This window comes from Mytilus californianus, unplaced genomic scaffold (genome assembly GCF_021869535.1).
Source record: "Mytilus californianus isolate M0D057914Y unplaced genomic scaffold, xbMytCali1.0.p SCAF_13, whole genome shotgun sequence".
Lineage (NCBI taxonomy): Eukaryota > Metazoa > Mollusca > Bivalvia > Mytilida > Mytilidae > Mytilus > Mytilus californianus.
Window position 1 is genome coordinate 24,968,549 of NW_026262615.1, and position 14,954 is coordinate 24,983,502.

General features: G+C 32.9%; 2 protein-coding genes across 12 annotated transcripts in view; one reads left to right on the top strand and one right to left on the bottom strand.

The window, feature by feature from the left end:
- The window catches only part of LOC127723409 (glucose dehydrogenase [FAD, quinone]-like), a 483,936-nt gene that overhangs the window by 106,341 nt on the left and 362,641 nt on the right, over nucleotides 1-14,954 (bottom strand). The window lies entirely within an intron of this gene.
- The window catches only part of LOC127723414 (perlucin-like protein), a 136,682-nt gene that overhangs the window by 66,266 nt on the left and 55,462 nt on the right, over nucleotides 1-14,954 (top strand). The gene's annotated exons all lie outside the window — the stretch shown is intronic.

Consider the following 14,954-nt stretch of genomic DNA (forward strand, 5'->3'; position numbering starts at 1 on the left):
ATTTATAAAGTGTTATTTTTATTTTAAAATCATTTTGGAATAATCCTGTCCTGCAGTTATAAATATACATGTATATATAAAAAAAATATTGTGACTGCTTCAACCGTCACTTTCTTTGACCTTCACAGCGTTCGAATCTTTTTAATCTATAAATGAATAATAACTTGGTTCAATTCAAGCGCCACTGATGAATCATTTGTACACGGAAAGAGTGTGCCGGATGTTGACAGTTTAAAGCATAATATATTGATGACTTTTTGAATAGAAAGCATCATTTATTTGTCAAAAATATTTCACTTATAGACAAAAAAATATATAACAGATATCGGAGGATTAACGATACTGATAAAGTTTCAGAATGATACGAACAAGAGCACGCACTGCAAGCTACTGTGTTAAACCACTATGTTCTTTATGTCTCATCCAGTTTTTGTAATCATTATCAGAGAAAAAAACAACTAGAACATGATAAGAAGTACAATCAACAGAAAAAGTCAATCAAACGTCGAAATCATGGAGATAGTTTGTTTTCGAAATACGGCTTTAAATTGCCGGTCATAAGAATCTTCTTAATCCCCAAATCAAAATGATGAAATGAGTTGGAGATTAGGAAAAGGTCGCAAAATAACGTTTTTATGATAGTGCCAGAGGTGGCAAATGGTGTTGAAAGAAAAGAATAAGAAATTGTTAGAAAGAAACACCCTGCTTTTTTACAAATAACGAGAACTGTTGACGAACATTTCTTTTAACATCAAAATAAAAATTAGAAGAATTGGTATGATTGCCAATGAGATAACTGTCCTCCAGAGTTGTTGAATGCTATTGTGTAGGAGTGTAAAATGCCATTGCGTAGTAGGATAAGTTGCTGAATGCCACACGTCGTGTTTTTCATGTAAGCACAAACTCGGTGATAAGTATTATTCGGTTGGTCACATTCGAGGCAGCTACAAAAGGCCCTGACATGACAATATTTTTAACAATTAATAAAAGAAAAAAAAAATGTTTTTCTTTTGATCCTAAATATGTATCTTTCCCAGTTTAATAAAATTACCACGTAAATTTGACAACGTTATTGGTATCTATAAAAAATTAAAACTACAGAATAAATGTAACCGAAGTCGACAGCGACTGAAAATAGGATCACTGTATGTCTCGCTTCCTCGACAAAATATCGCAGACTCGACAATCAAATGTCATAAACAACGTTATCCATCTCGTTGCCATTTAAAACAAAATGCCATAATAAATTGTAAGGAATCCTTGTCCTCTGTATTAATTAGTATCTTAATAGGTATAATCTTTGTAGGCAACAGTTTGCGAGGGTGAGAGAACCAGCCATGTTCAGACACTGATTTTTATTAGCCCATGCAAGATAGTGTTTTCGGTAGAAAAATATCGATAATTATGAATTTAAAAAAAACAAACATGCTTACAGAAGGATTGATTGATTGATTGGTGTATAACGCCACTTTCAATACTATTGTGCTATTTCGTGGCGGTCAGTTTTTATTGGTGGAGGAAGCTGGAGTGCATGGAGAGAACCACCGACCTTCGGTAGGAAAACTGACAATCCTAGTCAATTAAGGTTGGAGTCGAGTGCACCTACCCCGTGCGGGATTCAAACTCACAACCTCAGTGATGACTGGCTAGTGATACAGAAGTTCGACTACTTAGACCCAAATCAAAATGATGAAATGAGTTGGAGATTAGGAAAAGGTCGCAAAATAACGTTTTTATGATAGTGCCAGAGGTGGCAAATGGTGTTGAAAGAAAAAAATAAGAAATTGTTAGAATGAAACATCCTGCTTTTTTACAAATAACGAGAACTGTTGTCGAACATTTCTTTTAACATCAAAATAAAAATTAGAAGAATTGATATGATTGCCAATGAGATAACTGTCCACCAGAGTTGTTGAATGCTATTGTGTAGGAGGGTAAAATGCCATTGCGTAGTAGGATAAGTTTTTGAATGCCATTGTGAAGTGGGGTAAGTTGTTGAACACCATTGTGTAGTAGGGTAAATCGTTCAATGCCATTGTGTAGGAGGGTAAGTTGTTGAACGCCATTGTGTAGTAGGGTGAGTTGTTGAATACCATTGTGTAGTAGGGTAAATTGTTCAATGCCATTGTGTAGAAGGACAGGTTGTTAAATGCCATTGTGTAGTAGGGTAAGTTGTTCAATGCCATTGTGTAGTAGGACAGGTTGTTGAATGCCATTGTGAAGAAGGGTAAATTGCTAAATACCATTGTGTAGTAGGGTAATAAATTGTTGAATGCCATTGTGTAGTATGGTAAGTTGTTGAATTACATTATGTAGTAGGGTAAGTTGTTGAATACTATTGTGTATTAGGGTAAATTGTTCCATTGACATTGAGACATAAAGAGATATGCAATTTACTGACGTCAGTCGTTGAAGTTTGTATGCGAACGTATATGTATCTTCAATAGTCACGCTGTTTGGTTGCTGTCTGTTTGTCCTTTTCTCGAACCATTACACTTTTTGTATGAAATTAGCACGGCATACATATAATACGTTCAAAGTGCCTTTCTTAGTTTGTGTACATCAGAAACGCTAGAACTCCAAACAAAAAAATGCCAAGGATGTATACATACCTAAATTGGAGTCATATTCAAAAGAGACCTGTTTTGTAAATCATCCCATTATTAAAGCACCAACTACTGAGCTGATGATACCTTTCGGGACGAATCGTTCACTAACAGCGATTGATTCAGTGCTAGGTAATAATATTAACACTTTGTAAAAGCATACCCTGCTCAACGTATGGCACACGTCGTGTTTTTCATGTAAGCACAAACTCGGTGATAAGTATTATTCGGTTGGTCACATTCGAGGCAGCTACAAAAGGCCCTGACATGAAAGGAAAAGAACTTGATGAATTTCAGAACAAAAATTATAAAATGGAGAAAAACAAAACACTTCACCAATGGAAACGATGAAATATTGAGATATCCAAATAAATTAAATCCAAATAGTTTAAAGAAATAAGTAAAACATAGATATCTTTAAAATATTGAATACTTCAAAAATATGAGTGAGTGGCCTTTTAAGGACGTCATGCTTTGGACTTAATTTTTGCGAGATTTGGGATTTAAATACACTTAAAATTGAGAATGGAAATCGGGAATGTGTCAAAGAGACAACAACCCGACCATAGAGCAGACAACAGCCGAAGGCCACCAATGGGTCTTCAATGCAGCGAGAAACTCCCGCATCCGAAGGCGTACTTCAGCTGGCCCCTATGGTATGGACTCGGGAATGAATTATTAATTTTTCGGGTTACTGGGTGTTCAGTATTCAGAAAGTGTTTATTTGCACTGGAATTCTTGATGAAAACCCTCCTTCTCCCAAGATGAAGATTGTATGCATCATCATCTAAGATCAAGGAGTAAGGAAAAATACGATATGAAAAATTCCATATTTAAAATTAGGAGCTCTGAACTAGCCAGATGTGTTTCAATAAGCTCCATATGCTCGTTTTGGCACACGGTTAAATGAAAGTTTTTTTTAAAAATAACAGATCATGGATACTAGTAATCTACAATATTAAAATTTCAGTGGGATCACAGGCAAATGGATCAACCCCAACATGCATATGCGGTTGGAAAAGTTATTCGTTGTTTTATATATATATATATACATATATATATGTATATAAGTCTAGAGATTTGCACAACGATACTAATATAAGATGGTATTATACGAGGATGTTGTTAATAAATCGTGTTGACAAATATTTCGACTTAACAAATAGTCTTCTTCAGTGTCAATTATTTTAACAATACTGATTATATGTATAAAAATAGCTTAATAATACAGGTAAGTTTTGGTCTATTGATTTAATCCAAAATCCTGAACATCATAATATAAAACAAAACTCAATACTCAAATATACGTGACTGTGTATATTTACATCCCAAAAATGAGTGAAAAATAAAACTTAGTATTTTTATTGATGCCGTTTGGATGATGTACATTTAGTTCCTTTATCCAAAAGCTTTCCCGAACCTGTCGCTGGGCATCACTCCAGTGAATGTTCTGTTCAATCACTAGGATCTTCATGCGGTTAAAGTCATCAAGTTTGTGACCAGACTGTCTGAAATGCTGAGAAACTGGGAGAAGTGGCTTCTTAGAGATATCACTCCTATGGCCATTGAGGCGTTAGTGGAAAGGCTGCTTTGACTCACCAACATATTGGAGGTCACAAACCGAACATTCTAGAATGTAAATAACATTCATACTTTTGCAGTTAACATTGCAAAATATCGTATAGTTATTTTCGGTTGCCTTAATGTGAAAAGTTGATGAGTGATGCATCTGTTGGCAGCATTTGCAGCGTTTTTCATCACACGAACGACATTCTCCAGAAGTACTTCTATTATTAGACACTTCAGCCCGCACAAGCAGGTAACGCAGACTTTTGGGTTGCCTAAAAGCTATCATGAGAGGCTCGGGAAAAATCTTGGATAGTTTGGAAATCTTTTCAACTGTTTTCCAATGCTCACGAATGACACCGAAGCTGTTTTTGAGAGATGGGTGGTAAGTAAGAACACATGGAGTCCTTTTATTTTTCTTTTTAATATATATATATATATATATATATATATATATAACCAGTCTAAAAGGGTACAATATCACCAAAAAATGACAATAAACGAACAAATGTAACTATAAATATTTCGGATAACAGATATCCTTCATCAGTATGAGCACGATGTAAAATGAATCAGATCAATCTATTCTGATTATTAAACTATAGCAATCTTGAATTCTATACAATAAAAAAAATTGAAACAGTTTCACCCGAACATCATATGTAGAGACGCTAATATTACATCCAGTGCTGGATGTAATATTATTAGTTATCTATGCTCATATCCGTAGATATTGAGATTTTAACACCTTGAAGTAATTCAGTACACCATTAAGCGATGTTTGTATATTCTCAATATAGACGTTGTCAGCGTAGACATTTGCTCGAAGTTCTTAGGGTGTAATGGTTAGCATCGTCCGGGTATATAGTATTTTTTATCGATATGACAATCATCAATCGAAATCCGAGAAATTTATTTAGCAGTAAAACATTTTTTCAACACGAAGTGTGCTACACGTAGAGCAGAAACTGTTTACCCCATGGTTTTGGTGAAATTCGTTTTGTTTATCAGTCTTTATGTTTCTATGTGATGTTTTGTTTGTGTTTGTCCATTCGTCATTTTTATCTATTGAATGTATGATTTTCGAATGCTCCCTTGGTATCTAATTTCTTTTTGCTTTTACTCCTATTGTTTCGATCTTTTAACTGGGATCGATTAAATGATTTCATATGATTGCCTTTTTCAGCTTCTATAACTAGCCATAATCTAGATGCACAAGATTTTAACATTTGGAAAATGTTGCATTTTTGTACTTGTAGATCTTTGTTTTAGTTTTTTAAAAGGATACGTATACATGCGTGTTTTAGATTCCATCTATGTGTTTTATATATGCTATATTGTGTAATCCTTTTAAAATGTTTAAAGTAATCGATCTACAACAGAAGACATATTTCTATTCAATGTTTCGACCCCTATAGATCGTCCCTAGCCTGCAACTGTAGTGCGGAAACTGAAAAAGACTATTAAAATCAAATAATAAACAAAGATAACAAACACATCAAGAACCACTGATAAAGTTCGGTTTTAGTTAGTGTACTTCTTGTTATTTATATCTATAATACATGATTAGATTACTTTTGTTAGTTGGTAACTGAATACTCACTTAACTATTAATTTTATTCTGTTTCTTAGTCCCCAAGTTTTCTTTTTTTTATCACATGTGTCTAAAATACTGGTGTAACTTTTACAGTCGTATTTCGTACAAATACGGACATTTGTTGATATACATTTGTTGATTTATCCATTTAACGTTTTTGGTTCGAGCGTCACTGATGAGTCTTATGTGGACGAAACGGGCTTTGCCGAATTATTACCTGTTATCTGTGGTGTGCATTTCTCTCTTAGACATATAAAGAAAATGTGTAGCAAATTGATACGCAAAAACTCTATTATGTCAGAATTAAAAAAAGGGAAAATTTTAAACCATTGGATCAATGTTAGTGTTAGTTAGTGTAATAATATTGCATGAAAATAATAAACAATTATCAATGGGAGAAAAAAAAGAAAATATTAAGAAATTTAGGGGAAATAACCCTGTTAACCTTTGTTTAGTATTGATTGGGATTGTTAAATGGCACAAACCCCAACATCCTCATTACATTAACATGATTAAGATCAAGAAAACAGTAAATGGGCTGTGTAACAGATTTTGGTAAAATTTTGCGTACAACTTTGGCTTGTTGAACTATTACGGAAAACACAAAATCTACTGAAATATTAATGACTAAGCTCTTTCAAATAGGTAAATATTTGTAAAGAAAGCTCATAGCATCGGCAAAAAACGTTCTTAAACTTGTCTTAAAATTATCAATTTCACATCCATAGATTTTTCTTTACAAATTATATGGCGCTTATACATAAATTTCCATTCGAATGACATAACATAATCAAATGGGAACTGACTTCATTTTTTGTCTATTAACCAATCAGTTACGTAGTGAAAAACGTATCAACACCATATAATTTTTAAAGAAAAATCTATGAATTTGAAATTGGAGATTTGATGATATTAATACAAGTTCAAGAGCATTAATCGCCGAAACTTCCTGTTTTGTTTGATCATAAAAAAAGCCATTTCAGGAATCATCATTATTGGCACACTGGTATTTTCAGACGATACATTGTGCATGACAGATGCATCTACTACTATTAGAAATCGTATCCCTTTTACCCTGAAAATATATCTGTCTTTTACATATTGTTATACGGATGACAATTACAATTACAATGCATTGGTGGCTCGTGCGACGTCACATTGGTTGCTTGAGTGACGTCATATCATGTAAGTTAATGGTTAATCCGCGTGCTTTAATGATGAATCTTTACTTATAGACATCAAAATTAGCTTACAAAAAAAAATACAACACTTAAACTGAAAAGACATCAATCAGACCATAAATAATAGGCTTAATTAATAAAACAGAGTTTGAAATTGAAGTATTTTTAAAGTGTTTCAGTCGATAAATTTAATCAAACTCACTGAACGCATGCTGCACAATCCTTTGTCTTCATTGTAGCTGATACATGTATAACTTATAGAAATAAATTTGTTTGATTTTGTCCGTTTTTATGGACTTTTAAAATTTACCTTGAGGTTCGTTATTTTCGTTAATGCCTTTTTACAGTTTAATCGTGATGAGCATATACAACAGTTGAAATGAGGAAGAGCTTACGCTCCAGGAGTAGATAGGTTCATCCAGATGTTTAGTAAGATAAGGTTCTTTCAATTCATTTCCTTGTTATTATGTTTTAGTGTATAGCTAAATATGGTCTATCGTTTCATCTTTGGACCTTGATTGTTTTTTTTTTTCTCCGACGTTTGATTTTGTAATCCTCCTTCGTATTTTCTTACTTCTTCTGTTTGCATCGTCAGGAAAGCAAAACGAATATTTTATCTTGAAGAATCGATACAATATAGGGTAAAAAGGACAATAATGGTACGATGCAAAATATAAAAATACTAGGAACAATGATGATTAGCTGTTTTACATTTTACATGCTTTAACAAGATTCTAAGTTAATCTTAAAATTTAAAATTCAAATTGGAAACACTATAATTAAGTATAAGTTGTGTATGAAATATTACAATAAAACTTACTTTAAATATTGAGAATACTATAATTTATTACAAACGATTTTAACTTCAATAATATGATCAAATACTAGGATATGATAAAATGTACATGTGATATTTGTTGTGTATATTTCTATTGTGTGACAACATACTTATACTCGTTTAATTGGTCATCAAATAATGCTATTTCAAAATCGACTTACCAAAAAAAAAAACTGTGGCTTTCTGTTTAATGTTACGAATATAGTATACATTACACAAAAAGCTTAAAATATAGAAATAAGAAAATGTGGTATGATTGGCAGTCCGACATCTCTCAACCAGAGACTAAATGACGTAGAAAGTAAACTACATTAACCAATGTCTAAAACACATACAGACTTATTTGTTTTAAAGCTGTCTTTATTTGATATTGTCTAGCACTTCAAGTTGTTGCAAATTTCAATTTTTATCCAATTGATTGATAGATTGTTGCTGTTAACTTCCAGTGACAAATAGTTCATTCATATCCAAGACAGGAACACATTAACAGTTGATATACTTCTTGAATTCTGCAAGATAGGTCGACCAAGATGAAGGTCGGAAATCTGGAATTCCACTAAAAATTGAGAGTTAACTGTAAAGGGCAGCAATTCTAATTTCACATAGGTCCATTGCAGACAAAAAAGTTCTTTTTTATACAAATTATAATATAAGATAAAGATGACATAAAAATCATTGAGAAATTACCAAACAATATAATTTTTATACTTATGGAATGACTGTAATCTTTTTTCTGTCTATGAAGAAATAACATAAAAAATGTGGTGCACACTCAATAACCGTGAGGTATTTTGCATAGACCAAAATATTACTGTCATTCGTTATAATTTAATTCTAAATTCCTTTTTTAAGGAGTAAATAAAAAAAAAAACGTCGATGACGTCACGGTCACATGACAAAATTATGTCTATGTGATGATAGACAAAAAACTTTCTGCCAATCAGAAGACGTGTTACATCCAAAATCAAATTATTTACAGATACAAATATAATGGCCAACATTTGTGTTTTCTAAAAAAATTAAACACACCTGAGGGAAAATAACAATCTTAGTCGAAGAGTGGCGATTAATAACACAACTTAACAAAAAAGATAAAAAAAATACAAAAAAAAAAAAAAAAAAAAAATACACACTTTGCAAGGAATGCAACAGACTGATAAACACGATCCATGCTGTCTTCTTATGATCTCAGGTGATTCATCGAATACTTTTATTGATGAAAATATACGATTGGAATAACCAACATATGCAATTTTTATAGGTAATAGTAGATTATTGATGTACACAACTTATAGAATAGAGTGATGAAATAAGTAAACTAGAGTCTCGAAAGAGCCTGTGTCGGCTCACCTTGGTCAATGTGCGTATCAAACAAAGGATACTCTCCAACATTGTAGACGAGAATAGAATTTATGACAAAAATCTGTTTTGTTGATCTTGTATTGCTGATCCTTTTGTCTGTTTCTCTCTATCTTCTTTAGTTTTTGCCCAAAACACAAAAGAGGGTAAAAAAAATCTTCATTTAAGGGCAACCACTCTTATACTAAGTAAATCGGTAAAATTTTACTTTGTTTGTAGATCTTGCCTTGCTGATCATTTTTGTTATTTAGAGTTTCTATCTATTTATAATAGTTTTTATCATATAAGTCAAAACGCCAAAAAAATGACAAAAATCGTAGTTAAAGAACAATAACTCCAATAAGGAGTCGTCGGACGATTTCCTCTATGTTGTCTTAATTGGATATCTTTTCCTGCTGATAATTTTTGCTTATTTCAGTTTCCATCTATCTATTGTAATTTTTAAGATTTAAGACAGTAACGCAAAAAATTTGGTAAACATCGTCACCAAAGGGCAATAACTATAATAAGGAGTTCAATGACGATTTCGACAAGCACACTTATTTGTAGATCATGTCTTGCTGATCATTTTTGCATTCTAAAGTTTCTGTGTATCTCTTATAGTTTTCAAGATAAAAGGCAAAAATAAAAAAAAAACATGATTAAATTTGTCATTTAAGGTAATATTAAAATTGAGAATGGAAATGGGGAATGTGTCAAAGAGACAACAACCCGACCATAGAACAGACAACAGCAGAAGGTCACCAACAGGTCTTCAATGCAGCGACAAATTCCCGCACCCGGAGGCGTCCTTCAGCTGGCCCCTAAACAAATATTTATACTAGTTCAGTGATAATGAACGTCATACTAAACTCCAAATTGTACAAAAGAAACTAAAATTAAAAATAATACAAGACTGAAAAAGGCTAGAGGCTCCTGACTTGGGACAGGCGCAAACATGCGGCGGGGTTAAACATGTTTATGAGATCTCAACCCTCCCCCTATACCTCTAGCCAATGTAGAAAAGTAAACGCATAACAATATGCACATTAAAATTCAGTTCAAGAGAAGTCCGAGTCTGATGTCAGAAGATGTAACCAAAAAAAATAAACAATATGACAATAATACATAAATAACAACAGACTACTAGCAGTTAACTGACATGCCAGCTCCAGACTTCAATTAAACTGATTGAAAGATTATGTCTTCATCATATGAATATCAGGCACAATCCTTCCCGTTAGGGGTTTAGTATCATACCATCATAACATATATGAGAAGAACATAACCCGTGTCATGCCAACAACTGGTTTTTAAATAAATGTGTTTAGGGCATTAACTCCTATAAGAAATCCTCGGAGAGTTTGGACTTAAAGGGACAATTTGTAGAACTCAACATTCTGAACATTTCTGCCCTTGTCCGATTTTCTCTACTTATAACGTTTTTTTTAAATAATAGGGAAACTTGCATTTTACCACTATATTCTGTATCTAGCCAGGTCGGCCATGCTGGTAGGCAAGCAGGGTCATCGGACACATTTTTAAAACTACATACCCCAATGATGTTTGTGGCCAAGTTTAGATAATTTTGGTCCAGTAGTTTCAGAGGAGAAGATTTTTGTACAAGTAAACGGACGACGGACGACGGACGACAACGACGGACGACGGACGACGGACGACAACGACGGACGACGGACACCAAGTGATTAGAAAAGTCACTTGGCCCTGTGTGCCAAGAGAGCTAAAAATGAAATCATCAGGGTTAGCGTCTTCAGCTATACTTTACTCATTCGATATGCAAATCCGTACTCAGCCAAACATTGAAGATAAGGATTAGGATACAAGCAGACATTCACAGATTAGACAGCTATTTTAGTTTCTTAAATATAAGAATGACAACACGTTTCTAGTAAGTATCGATACAAATTTGTTGTATAGGTGAAATATTTGGTGATCGTGATCCTGAGGCTTATGTAGTCATTGTTCCTTAATTTTGCTGTAGGTTTTTTTTTTCGTTAGGACTAAACTCAGGGCTTTTTTTAAACTCGTAGAACGGTTACATGCAGACGCCGCGGAATGTGTAATTTGAGTAATTTAAACGGAGTACGAATGCAGTAGAATATTAAAACATGTATCCGACCGACACCCTTCCTTTAGTGGATGCTTGTTTGCGCTCTTTTGTCTTACAGCTAAAATGATGTTTAATATATTGGTTGCAATAGCACAATACATTTCAATGTGAACAGTTCGTGTTCATTAAAATGAGGAAAATCACTCATGCTGTTATAGGAGTACCATAGTTATAAATTGAGAACGTAAAAAAAAACACTTCAACACTTGTCATTACGCTGTATTAACGCTTTTTTCTAATAAGTTGCTTACAAAATAGGCAGGTAAGACATCTTATTCTAACGGCTCTCATAGATGACTGATAAAAGAGAGGCGAAAGATACCAAAGGGAAATTCAAACTCATAAGTCGAAAATAAACAACGTCATGCTAAAAAAGAAAAAAGACAAACAGACAAACAAAAGTACACAAAATACAACACAGAAAACTAAAGACTGAGCAACACGAACCCCACCAAAAACTGGGGATGATGTCAGGTGATATCCACACAAATGACCATGAAAACAAAATAACTTGCACGAACCCAATACTGAACAAAGAGACATCAGCATTTCAACTATGCACGTTTAAACCGACACGAGTTTAAATCTGATAGGAATATGTGCGATTTATCATTTTTCCTACGTTGTTTTTCCGTATTCATAAACAGATAAGGGTCTTGTAAAATTCATTACACACATAATGGCACTGTTGCACACACACATACACTAATTATTAAGTAAATACACAGATATCCAAAATAATTTTATTCAGATTTGGCTAAACCTTATCAAATTTATTCGTTCATTGTGTGTTAATTTACGTTTTTTTGATTGAGTTAAGCCTTCTAATTGATATTTTATCGTGTGTTTTTCTATGTTGTGATGTTATACTATTGTTTCAGAAAAGGGAGAAGGTTTGGTACCATTAAAACGTTTAATCCCGCTGCAAATGTTTGCACCTGTCCTAAGTCAGGAATCTGATTACGGTAGTTGTCGTCTGTTTATGTAGTTCATACGTTTTTCTCGTTTCTCGTTTTATATAGATTAGACCGTTAGTTTTTCCGTTTGAATGGTTTTATACTAGTAATTTTTTTGGGCCCTTTATAACTTGCTGTTCGGTGTGAGCCAATGCTCCGTGTTGAAGGCCGTACCTTGACCTATAATGGTTTACTTTTATAAATTTTAACTTGGATGGAGAGTTGTCTCATTGGCACTCATACCACATCTTCCTATATCTACTTATGATTTACAATGTACATATATTCGACAACGATAGATTGTTTAACATAAATCATTCATTGTTTTGTTGCCAGGTTCATAATGTTTCGGTCTATCAGCCAATTAATTACATACAAACTTTCAACTAACAACGCTTATCTTTTTATACAAAGACAGATAGTTTACCTATAAACACATATTTAATTATTTGATTCCTTTTAATTTTTCATTTATCTTTTATCAAAAATAGTATACCTTCTATCGATTCGATATGCTAACACAACAACGTTTAATTTTAATTTGAAATAAAACCTTCTATTAAGAATATGGTAAGTGATAGCATGTCGACAATTTAAAGAAGCAATTCCGGATTAATGTCATGTACTTCACAGTCCTTGTTATACTTCTGATCTCTCAGTTGAAAATATTTTGGCGGTAAACTGTAACTCAAGTCAATTAGGTTAAAAAATGCTCAGTACTCCTGTTTGACATCAGCTAATGTTTTCCTATTTTCTTTTTAAAGTTTCTGTTCTCAGAACGTTATCTTTAATATTTCATAATAATAAAGTACATCATTCTGTACCTCAGTGTTTAAGCTGTATTCATCCTTTTTCCGTATACAATTTTATACATCCTATGCCTTCAAATATTCGCTTTGAGCGTTCTCAATGAAAGTAAACTCAGATAACGCTTTGGACGCATGAGATTTAAAAAGTATTTTGTTTTTTATATAGTTTTTCTATTAGATGAAGAATGTTTTGTATTACAAATATTATTTTCTTCAACTATTTACCATGTTTTAAATTTAGCACTGATATTCTTAAGCTTAAATGCATGTAACAAGTCAGGAATATGACAGTTGTTTTCCATTCGTTTGATGTGTTTGAACTTTTGATTTTGCCATTTGCTATAGGATTTTCCGTTTTGTATTTTCCTTCGAGCTCGGTATTTTTGTTATTTTACTTTTTAAAACTATACTCGAAGAAAACATATAAGAAACATGATAGCACATCCACTTTTTAACGGATATATTGTTTACCGAGTCCGTACTTTTAGATTCGATCCCGGTAAACTTATCGAATTTGTACGTACACTTATTGTTAAAGGTTATCAATTTAACATTGTACTTTGAATATTGTTTTGTATCAATCTGATTGTTTTAGTTTGTTCTTGTGTTGTACTGTTACACCACTGTCCTATGTTTAGGAGAGGATATGGCCAGAAAACTTGTTTAAGCCCGCCATTTTCTGTGTGTGCCTGTTCCAAGTCAGGAGCCTATAATGTAGTGATTGTCGTTTTTTGCTAAATATCATATTGTTTTGTACATAAATCAGGCCGTTAGTTTTCTCGTTTGAATTGTTTTACATTTGTATTTTTTGGACCTTTTAAGGCTTACAAAGCGGTTTGAGATTTGCTCATTGTTGAAGGCCGTATGGTGATCTTAAGGTGTTATTTTTACGTCATTTAGACTTGGATGGAGAGTGGTCTCATTGGCAATTATACAACTTATTCTTATTTTTATAATTTTCGAGATCAACATTTTCTTTGGTTTTGCATGTGAAAGAAAAAACGGAATATACTAAGTTCAATGACAGAGGCATTGTGTTAAACAAAAGGCAAATCAAAAAGGGGAAGTCCATAAAATCTGACAGAATCAAACGCAATCAATCAACGGAGCAAGAGAAAAAATCGGCTTTTGAGTCGTCTACATCTTTAACTGAAGCCTGGGGTTTGCTCCGTTGTTGAGCTGAGTGTGACCTGTGACTTTCAGATGAAGAACAGCAATGCAATGCTGATGTTTGGCTTTGGGATTTGTCGAGTACATAAAGGATGATAGTGTAAGGCATAAATACACCATATATATGTGTATACTGTTTATCATTTTAAGTTATGAAAACGCTAAGAAGCTGTCCTGTTAGGGTTTTTGCTTCCCTATATATTATAAATTGTTCTTTTTTTCTTTCTAACAATCATGTTTGCTACTAACACATGTAACAGAAAAATATGAAAAACAAGTACACACCAAAGAATTTTCACGATTGACAATCATGAAATAAAAAAGATATAAAAGTAAAGAAAATAGTGTATTCTACTTTCAGTTGTCAGTTACAAACACATCTTTAAATTAACTCGACTGTAAACGTTATGTTTGGTACACATCCTTCAGTAATTGTTAGATTTTAATATTTGGTTCCACATTTTATCATAACAGCTGCTGTTTCTGCAATCATCATCATTGGTGAATTAGTATTACCAGATATAACATTGCGCATGACAGATGCATCGACTACTCTCAGATTTTTTTATACCTTTTACCCTGAAACATATTAATTGTTATTTAAGGTAGATCATAAGTATATACTTTTTGAAATAGAATTTTCTTATACTTTGCCAAAAGGAAGATTTTACTATGCTTTTTTCAAAAATATAATAAAAAGTATGGGTCACCGTGCTATTTTCCAAGCTATGAGTCGTTAAAAAATTGCCTAAATTTGGTTAG